Source organism: Euprymna scolopes, chromosome 45 (genome assembly GCF_053919585.1).
Source record: "Euprymna scolopes isolate OS-2025 chromosome 45, ASM5391958v1, whole genome shotgun sequence".
NCBI lineage: Eukaryota > Metazoa > Mollusca > Cephalopoda > Sepiida > Sepiolidae > Euprymna > Euprymna scolopes.
The window spans coordinates 60,482,674-60,493,360 of record NC_136526.1 but is presented as its reverse complement, the minus strand read 5'-3'; the positions used below and the strand labels follow the sequence as shown (position 1 = coordinate 60,493,360).

Sequence of the window (10,687 nt, the reverse complement as noted above, 5' to 3'; positions counted from 1 at the left end):
AGAACGGCCGCATACTTCACATGAATATGGTTTCTCTCCAGTATGTGTTTGCAGATGTTTCAACATAGTATTTTTTTGTGTAAAAGAAGAGCCACATACTTCACAAGAATATGGTTTCTCTCCAGTGTGTGTTCGCATGTGAATGACCAAGTCGTGTTTCCTTGTAAAAGAAAAGCCACATACTTCACAAGCATATGGTTTCTCTCCAGTGTGTGTTCGCATATGTATCAACATAGTATTTTTCTGTGTAAAAGAAGAGCCACATACTTCACAAGAATATGGTTTCTCTCCTGTATGTGTTCGCCTATGTACCAAAAGGTGTTGTTTCTGTGTAAAAGAAGAGCCACATAGTTCACAAGAATATGGTTTCTCTCCAGTATGTGTGCGCATATGAATTACTAAACTGCGTTTATGTGGGAAAGAACGGCCACATACTTCACAAGAATATGGTTTCCCTCCAGTATGTGTTCGCATATGTATTGCTAAATATTGTTTTCGTGAAAGAGAAGAGCCACATTCTTTACAAGAATTAGGTTTTTCTTTAGTATCTGTTTGCATATGATTGGTTTGATTTTTTTTATCTATCAAAGAGCCACACACTTCACAAGAATATGGTTTCTCTCCAGTATGTGTTCGCATGTGAATGGCCAACTTGGAGTTTGTTGTAAAAGAAGAGCCACATACTTCACAAGAATATGGTTTCTCTCCAGCATGTATTCGCATATGTTCTAACATGTGTTTTTTCCATACAAAAGAAGAACTGCATATTTTACAAGAATATGTTTTTTCTCCAGTATGTCTTCGCATATGTATTTCTAAATATTGTTTTCTTGAAAAGGAAGTGCCACATACTTTACAAGAATTAGGTTTTTCTTTAGTATCTGATTTAGTATTCATTTTCCAAGTTCAAATATTTATGATTTGTAGATTTATTAGTTCCTTTATATTCTATTTTTCTGTTTTAAAATAAACAGAATGAATAAGAATGATTTTTGTTTGAGTTTTATCGATTTAAAGTTTAACAGATCAGTTACAATTTATATTTTTCTCATGTCAAAATGAAAATACATATTTTATGTTTATTAATATAATTGATAATATAAGAATTGTGTGTGCAGATGATTAGGTCAATGAATTTACATCTACAGTTCAATCAAAATGGAAAACATCTGATGAATAAGCAGCGATTGTTTATCCAATGAGATGATATTTACACTTTACGTAAATAACACAATATAGATATCTAAAACTTCAGATATATTTTTTGTGTATTTTTAACTGATAATTTTACAAATCGACTATTTTGTCCCCCAAATTAGGGGTGTCATATGAATGTTCCTTTAAGCTGTATGTTTCTTTTCAATAATTTGGATGCCTGAAATATTGCATTTATTAAAAGGCTCATGAGTGCATTAGTCATATGCAATCAAAACTACATTAGTTGTATGAATTTGGAACAATTATTGAATAGATATTTTAAAGATTCAGTAAATGTTTGTACATTTGTTTCAATGGAAACATGTTTTTCAATGTGTGATGGTACATATAAGGTTTTTTCCATGTATTTTCATGAAATTCTCTTTGTGTAGTTTAGAAATGATTTCTCTTATTTTCCGGCTTTTAACTTTGTGCAATTTGCATTGTATTGATTGCTGGATATTCTGAAAAATGAAATAAAGAGAAGTTTCAGTAAATAATATAATTTTATACATGTTCTTTGCAAAATACTAACATGTTAAGGTGTATACACGATTATTTTTAAAATGGATAAATTAGACATAAACATCTGCATTTTTATCTAAAGGCACAATTAAACAATCATACGCAATTATTTTTTAACAGCTTTCGTTTAATAAAAATTGCCTCTACAACTATCGTTGCATTCTCATTTTTTGTAATGTTAAAAAAACATCTGCATTTTTATCTAAAGGCACAATTAAACAATCATGCGCAATTATTTTAAAAGTCTTCAGATTCATTTTTGGTTGAACTAAAATTGTAATCAAAATATTTGTTGCAATAATTGTCCATGCAGAAAATTATTTCTTTTTCATAAATATTAAAAATAAACAAAAAGTTCAATCAAAATGGAAAATATCTGATAAATCACTAATTGTTTATCTTATGAGATATTTACACTTTACTTAAATATCATTTTATGTGCTTTTTTTAATTGATAATTCTACAAAACCATTGTGCAGCCCAAATTGGGTGCCTCATATAAATTTTACTGTATGTTTCTTTTCAATAATTTGGATGCCTGAAATATTGTATTTATTAAAAGGCTCATGAGTGTATTAGTCATATGCAGCCAAAAGTACATTAGTTGTATACATTTCGGACAATTATTCCAACGAGTGTTCCATTTATTAAGCATAAGAGTAGGAAAAATATATAGTTATCATTAAAATGCTTGTTTTTATATAATCATGAAATACATTTCATATGAAAATGTTTTACAATATGTTAGACTTAAAATCAATACAGATCAATGAATATTGAATAGGATTGAATTAAGGATTCAGTAAGTGTTTGTAGATTCATTTCAATGGAAACGTGTTTTTCAATGTGTGAGGTTATATATATATATATCTATATCTATATATATATATATATATATGCTCCTCTCTGTGCCAGCTCAATATAAAATTAAAATAAATCCAAATCAAATCAATATTGGATGTGAATTGATGAATACTGAACATATAGAATAGATCCAGTGAATGTTTATGTATTTTATGATATTCAATTATTTACATATTAACATAATGTACACAGATTCTCACAATTCAGTTATATATAATTTTAACTGTACTATATTTAATAAGCGTAAATATAGAAGAAATACATACTCAGTTGTTAGAATTTTTTCCATGTATTTTCATAAAATTCTCTTTCATAAAAGAAAAACTCGTATAGTTCAAAAGGATATAATGTCTCTTGCTTTCCAGCTTTCAACATTTAGAAATTTTCATTGTATTGATTGCTGGATATTCTGTAAAATAGAAATAAAAACAAATTTCAGTAAAAAATATAATTTTGTACATGTTCTTTCCCAAATACTAAGATGTTTAGGTTACTTTTAAAATGGATAAAGAGATAGATGTCTGCCTTGTGAGCTTCAGGCACAATTAAACAATTATGCACAAGTTTTTAAGAAGTCCTCAAATTAATTTTTAATTTTCAATATTTCATAAGTTTTTTTTCTATTTAAAAATTTTTATAGTTTACAAAAGAAAGGATTCTTTTAAAGAAGCAACAATATTGTATTTATGGTCTTTATTTTGCAACACATTTGACTAATGTTTCTCGATGCATGAAATAAATCCAGCAATTATTTCCAATGCTTTTGATTGAACAATGCAAATAAATGTTTCAATATAAAATGTTTGAAAATTCTAAGAAATTGAAGAATATATAAATCACCATAATTTACGGCATGTTTCCCAGACCAGCAAGATCAATAAGCCTCACTTCTCGATCTATTTCCAACCACAGTTCTCCGTTATTGTGTAAGGAATACTTGAACATCATCAGGAATCTCATCAGAGATGGCCCATGGGGAATGCCTTTTCTCTTTCTGCAGAACATTGTGCAAATAAGACCACTGAATTGTTCAAAGCAGTAATAGAGGCTCATGTTCCCATGTGGAGGTTTTATAGTAAACCCCACTCTCCCCAATGGTTTACTTCTACTTGAGCAGTTGCCATTGCTCAGAGGCAGCATGCATATTGCAGATTTATCCGATATAAGTCCAGTACAAACAGAAAATTTTTTATAGAAACTAGAAGTAATTGTAAGACAGAAGTAGCGACAGCTAAGAGAGAATGTACTGAAACCACAAGAAAATGAACCGAAGTGCAAAAATTAGGAAAATCTACAACAGTGTTGTAAATAATGGGCAATCAACTATTCCTCGTATTATCCAAAAATCATGACCTTAAACTCTAAATTGGACTCAACAAACCACTCCCTCCCTTATTTTCCTTTGTGGACTGACACTACACTAGATGATCTGAAAATCACCCCTTCTCAGATGCATAATATCATTAAAAAAACTGGACACCTCAAAAGCATGTGGATCTGATCTCCTCCCACCTGTACTATTAAAAAAATTAAGGTTGATGCAACATTGCAGCGATGGGACAGGAGTTAAAGCTTAGTTGATAAAGTGGGACCGATTAGATTGACAACTCTTCTTTGAACCCTATCCAAGAGAGAGAGGCTAGTCGTAGATGCACCAATCCAGATGTGGCAACAATACTCCTCGCACAGGCGAATGGTGACTTAATACAGGTACAGAATACTTTCAGATATGAGTAGTCTTCTAGTTCAATAGAGGGAACCCACCATATTTGCAGCAGTCTTTGCAATGTCCTCTATATATTCGTTCCGTTCATATTGCCTGCAAATGTTAGGCCAGGGAGTTTGAAGGTAGAATTCTCAGGTAGGGTGTTACTTGTTATCGATAAAGGTGGTTGGAAAGGCGTCTTGTAATTGTTAAAAGAGACCAGATTACTTTTACTAGCATCAAATGTTATCATCCATTTGCGTCCCCATTCCATAATGGTCTGGAGGTTATTTTCTAACGATTCTGTCATTGTCTTAGACTTATGTACATCCATTCTTCCCTCATGCATGTCATAGGTTATTGTATCATCAGCAAATATACCCATCTCAGGCACAGTATTATCAGGGAGGTCATTTATGAATATCAGGAATAATAATAGTCCAAGGATTGACTCCTGAGGCACTCCTGCATTAATGTTATGCTGCTTGGATGTACGTCTGTCAATGACAATCTGCATTCTTCTATTGTCTAAGATAGAGCTAATTATATTTAGTATACGTCCAGTTATAACATACAATTTAATTTTCATTAGCAGCCCTTTGTGCCAAACTTTGTCAAAGGCCTTAAGGGCTACAGCTGTGGCTTCACCTGCTTTATCAAGTACATGGAAAATGCATTCACAGATGAATTTTAACATATATGCAATAGAAGGCCATTGCCTGAATCCATATTGTTTGTCAGAAGATTTGCTTTTGCGAGATGGTGAACTAGTGCTTGATTAATTAAGGTTTCAAAGATTTTAGTGAAGAGGGGGAAAAGACTAATTGGGGTGATAATTGAGAAGGTCTGTACTTTCAACAGAATTTCTGTACACTGGTTCCACAGAGACCATCTTCCAGCTATTAGAAAAGCAAGATCCAGCAAGACATTTATTATAGAGCTTGGAAAGTACGGGGGGGGGCTAGCTCAGTTAAATATTTCTTAATTAGTATAGCAGGGATCAGATCAAGCCCACACACCTTTGTGCAATAACAGCTGTACAATCTGTAGTAAACCATGAGGGTGAGTTGGGCTTGCTATAATACTTCCGTGTGAGAACATGTGCGTCAATGCCGGCTTTGCACCATTCAGTTATCTCATTCCTAATCAGCAGGAAGAGAGATGTTCGTCCATAGGGCATCTCGGATGTGATCTCTAATGGTTTTCCAGTTAGCCCTGTTGTAGTACCTTATTGTTTTGAGCAATGATTCCTCACCGTGAGGTTGAGATTTAAATATGATGTCAATAGATACCACTAGCTGGGGTGTGTTTCCAAGTGGACTGTAGACATTAGTCACACAATCCTCAGGTATCATGGTGAGGAATAGGTCTAGAAATGAAGCCGGCTGAGGTTCATGATCTGGTAGACAAGTTGGAAACATTACCCTCTGCGTGAGGGAATGAGCTGTAGAACATTACAACCCAAGGAGAACGCTGCATCTATTCTATCAGGGACATGATCGATTAGGATACAATCCTGACTTGAGGAAAAATGGTAGAGAAAATATAAGTAACTAATGCAGTGAGAAATGTCTGTTGAAAGCACATAAAAGCCTGGTCATCACATTCAAGATTTTTCTCTAGTTTAAGGGAGGCTGCTACAAATATAGACTCCAAGCCCGTGCATACATCTATCTGAGTCCTTACGGCAAAGAGAGAGGTATCCTGGTATGTTAAAGTAGAGGGGATTGAAGAATGTAAGTTTGTTTCACTTAATGCTAAGATATCCGGGGGATTTAATAAAAGGTACTATATTACCTCTTTTAATATATGCATATGTACAACTTTTAATATATGCCCATGGATATTTGTGAAAGCGAGCCTCAAAGTTGAATGCAAATTGGTTTTGTTTGGTTGGTTGTTTTGTTTTATCGTGATATTTGTTTGGGTTCTCATTTAATTACGTTTTTGTTTAATGTCAGGTTAGGGAAAGAGTGTTGAGAAAAATGGGTCTGTTTTGATGCCAAGTATACACACACAGTGGTCCATTAGCCAAGTCCTGTTTAGGAGATGTGGTCTCGTGAAAGCCCACTAGATATAGCAACAGGGTCCCTTTCCATGTGTGACATGGCACTACAACTATTCTGATATTATACAGCTGATGATAGAGCAGCCGGTCTAAGTATTACTAAAGAGGGTTTCTGTACTATCAGTCAGAAACAGCAGCCAGACAAACGGTCAATCAGTTACTCACAACCTCTCAGACAAGACCGGCCCAAATAAGTCTAGTGAGCCCAAATGGCATAAAAGCAAACACAATTTTCTCAGTTTCTGAGAGAAAAAAGAGGAATTTAAACTAGGGAATAGCGGAATGGCCTTCAATGTCCTGGTCCTGAAACAAGACCAAGCACAGGATGGCTCTGGTGAGTCCCTGGTATTGTTCCTCTAGCTTGGCTAATAGACAAAGAAGTGTGAAAGCCGGCAGTAGGCAGAGCCTATCTACTCCATAAGTGTGTCAGGTTTGTAAATCGGGAATTAAACAAGAGAAAATTCAGGTCGTTGCCGGTAGGTATGTCTACACAATATGATATAAATGCAGGTGTGCTTCAGAATTTGACCCTTAGACTTTTATTATTCCAGATATTCATTAGGAAATTGATAAAATTGTCTCAGAGATTGATATATTTGTTGAAGACACTATAATTTCCTCTCATGTCGATAATATTTATAGACATAAGAGGAAAACTAATTTACACATATGTACACAGTATACAAAACCTTAGAAAATTACTATCAAGGATGGATAAGGTCTTTCTAGCAATGCTGCGGCCGCCACAACATCCCGTCCCTCCACTGCCTCCCATTAAATGTAAACAGAATTTCTGTAAAATATTATACAGTTCTTCTGCCTGCTTAATGTTGGCGCATTATTTACGTTAAAACAGTTAATTAAATTGCATAAGTATTTGTTAAAAAACTATACAAGTTCTATAATATAATACGTATATAACATTCACTGGACAAAGCGGGTAAGGGTAGAGTGGTAGCTCTAGATATAGCTAAGGCTTTTGACAGGGTGTGGTAGGAGGGTCTCCTCAGGAAAATTAGATCATATGGTATCACTGGTAGAATACTTAACATAATAAAATCCTTCTTAGATAAGAGAAAAATCCAGGTTGTCCTCGACGGTCATACATCTAAACAATAGGATATAAATGCAGGAGTGCCTCAAGGGTCTATCCTTGGACCTCTATTGTTCCTAATATTCATTAATGACCTCCCCGACAAAATTGCCTCTGAGATGGGTATATATGCTGATGACACCACACTCTATAACAGGCATGACAGGAAAACAAATGAACATATATCTAAAGAAATGGCAAAAACACTAGAGGATGACCTCCATTCTGTAGTGGAATGGGGACAAAAATGGATGGTCACATTCAAAGCTGCCAAGACTAACCTGGTTTCATTCAATAATTACAAGAAACCTTCTCTCCCACCAATAGCAATGGCCAGTGACTCTTTATCTGAGAGTACATCTTTCAAACTGCTTGGCCTAACGTTCACAGGAAACATGTGTTGGAACAATTACATTGAAAGCATTGCCAGGGCTGCTGTGAAGAAGGTAGGCCCTCTCTACCATGCTAGAAAACTAGTAACACCCAAAAGTATCCTGTACCTCTATAAGGCCACCATTCGCCCATGTATGGAGTATTGCTGTCACATTTGGGCTGGTGCATCTGCTACTAGTCTCTCGCTCCTAGACAAGGTTCAAAAGAGAGTCGCAAATCTGATAGGCCCTGAACTGGCATCTAAGCTTCAGCCTCTGCCCTATCGACGTAATGCTGCACCCCTCTGCCTGTTCTACAAGTATTTTAATGGTAAATGCTCTGGCGAACTGCAGACACTTGTGCCTCCACAATGTAGACACCCTCGACAAACCTGACAGGCAGCTAAATCCCACCCCTACACAGTAGAGATCCCTAGATGTAAAAAACTTTCTACTCCAGTAGTTTCTTCCCAAGAACCACTAAACTCATGAATTCCATTCCAGGCCACTGCTTCCCCAACTGTACTGACACGCAGAAGTTCAAGTGTAATGTGAACCGACATCTTGCTGCTCAAATCCCAACATAGTTCCCCAGTAGTTGTTGCCCCTGATAGTAGCCCCCTACACCAAAGTGGCAATGTGCCTTGTTTAGGGTGAAAATGTAATAAAAAAAAATTTTTTAAACAAAATTGAATATCCCCCTCCAAAAAAAACGACAAAAAACAAACCGGCAGCCCCCCCCCTCCAAAAAAAAAGGTGACCATAAAGTGAGTGCATTTCTTCATATCTTGGAAGCTACTTGTTTCCTGGAATTTTTAAAGTTAGTGACAATTTAAAAGGATTTTCAAAGGGTGGAAAGAAAGTTCTCACCCCTGAAAAAAAAAAAAAATCGTGGCCACAAGTGGGTGCTCATTTTACGTTAAATTAATATAGAAAAGTTATCCCCCACTTTTTAAAAATTAACATTTCTTCATATTTTTGGAAGCTACTTGTTTGCCGTAATTTTAACCGCTATTTTCGTTTTCAGCGACCCCAAAAACCTTCAAGAGTGGTAATCTTAAAGGAATTTTCGAGGGTGAAGTAATTCTTCATATTTACCAAAAAAAAAAAAAAAAAAAAAAAACTAAATATTTCCTTTAACATTGAAAATTTCCTAAATATGTGTTAATGTCTTCTTGTGATGTTTTTAGTAGCTGGATTTTACCGTTTCATTTTAGCAGAATAATACTTACAATGTTAGAGTACGTAATAATATGGTATGGTAATTGTGATGTTTTTTAATATAAAAATAATTTTCAATGCACTTGAAAAAAAAAAGAACGAAAATAAAAATAAATCACTTGAAAAAAAATCAAAAGAATAAAAACCCGATTAGAATGATTTCTATAGTACCATTCTTCGTTTCTATGCAATCATGGAATGTTGACTCATTTCTCTATTAAAACAAAGGCAATCATAATGGTTTCGACGCGCCCCTGTAGTAAAACAAAGGGAATCATAATGTAATAATAAAAAAAAGAGCTTCAAAAGCAATTAAATTAATAAATACTTACTTTTTGTTTGGCAATCTGTTTTTAACAAAGAAACGATTATAAGATGAGTTAATTTAAACGAGACGAGTTTGACGGGTGGAAGTCAACATTTAAAGATGGCGACCGGAAAAGCAAGTTCGCAGAAAATTAAAATAATTCTGAAATTTTATTATAATTTTTTATTTATTTATTTTTTTCTTTACATTTCGCAGAATAAAATAAAGAAATAAAAATAAAATTTAAAAATATATATATTTGTTAAAATTTTGTTTTGATTTCATTATTTTTTTTTCGCATATTCACTTACCCAAGAAGCCATTAACCAAATAAATAAATAAACAAATAAATAAAAGAGAAATCAGTTATAAGGAATTGACTGTCATCGCTTATTTCCTTTGACAGTCAATTCCATATAATTGATTTCCCTTTTGTTTATTTATTTATTTGGTTAATTTTACGTTCCGCATTCGTGTTTACAAACTATTTGGCGTAAATAACGTCGGGCAATTTTTAAGTGAGGGTGACCAAAACTGTATAATGTACCTTTTTTTTAAGCAAATTATATGCTAGCATATTAGGCATTTATTATTATTATTATTATTATTATTATTATTATTATTATTATTATTATTATTATTATTATTATTATTATTATTTTAAGCAAATTATAACCTTCATAATAATATACTTATTAGGCATTTATTCTTATTTTTTAAGCCAATTATAACCTTCATAATAATATACTTATTAGGCATTTATTCTTATTTTTTAAGCAAATTATAACCTTCATAATAATATACTTATTAGGCATTTATTCTTATTTTTTAAGCAAATTATAACCTTCATAATAATATACTTATTAGGCATTTATTCTTATTTTTTAAGCCAATTATAACCTTATTAATAATATGTTTATTAGGCATTTAATTATTATTTTTTTAAGACAATTCTAACCTTCATTATAATATGCTTATTAGGAATTTATTATTATTATTTTTTGTAAGCAAATTATAACCATCATAAGATTATGCTTATTAGGCATTTATTATTATTTTTAAAGCCAATTATAACCTTCATAATTATATGCTTGTTAGGCATGTATTATTATTTTTTTAAGCCAATTATAACCTTCATAATAATATGCTTATTAGGCATTTATTATTATTTTTTAAAGCAAATTATCACCTTCATAATAATATGCTTGTTAGGCATTTATTATTATTTTTTAAAGCAAATTATCACCTTCATAATAATATGCTTATTAGGCATTTATTATTATTTTTTAAAGCAAATTATAACCTTCATAATAATATGCTTATTAGGCATTTATTA

At 32.9% G+C, this 10,687-nt stretch overlaps 1 long non-coding RNA gene across 1 annotated transcript; it reads right to left on the bottom strand.

Moving 5' to 3' along the window:
* Positions 1 to 1,580: 1,580 nt before the first annotated feature.
* LOC145269800 (uncharacterized) lies at positions 1,581 to 9,481 on the bottom strand. The gene is made up of 3 exons (XR_013865245.1): positions 9,377 to 9,481; positions 2,853 to 2,995; positions 1,581 to 1,661 (listed from the first exon to the last, which is right to left on the bottom strand). It is a non-coding gene; the product is annotated as an uncharacterized LOC145269800 (long non-coding RNA).
* Between the last annotated feature and the right edge of the window lie 1,206 nt (positions 9,482 to 10,687).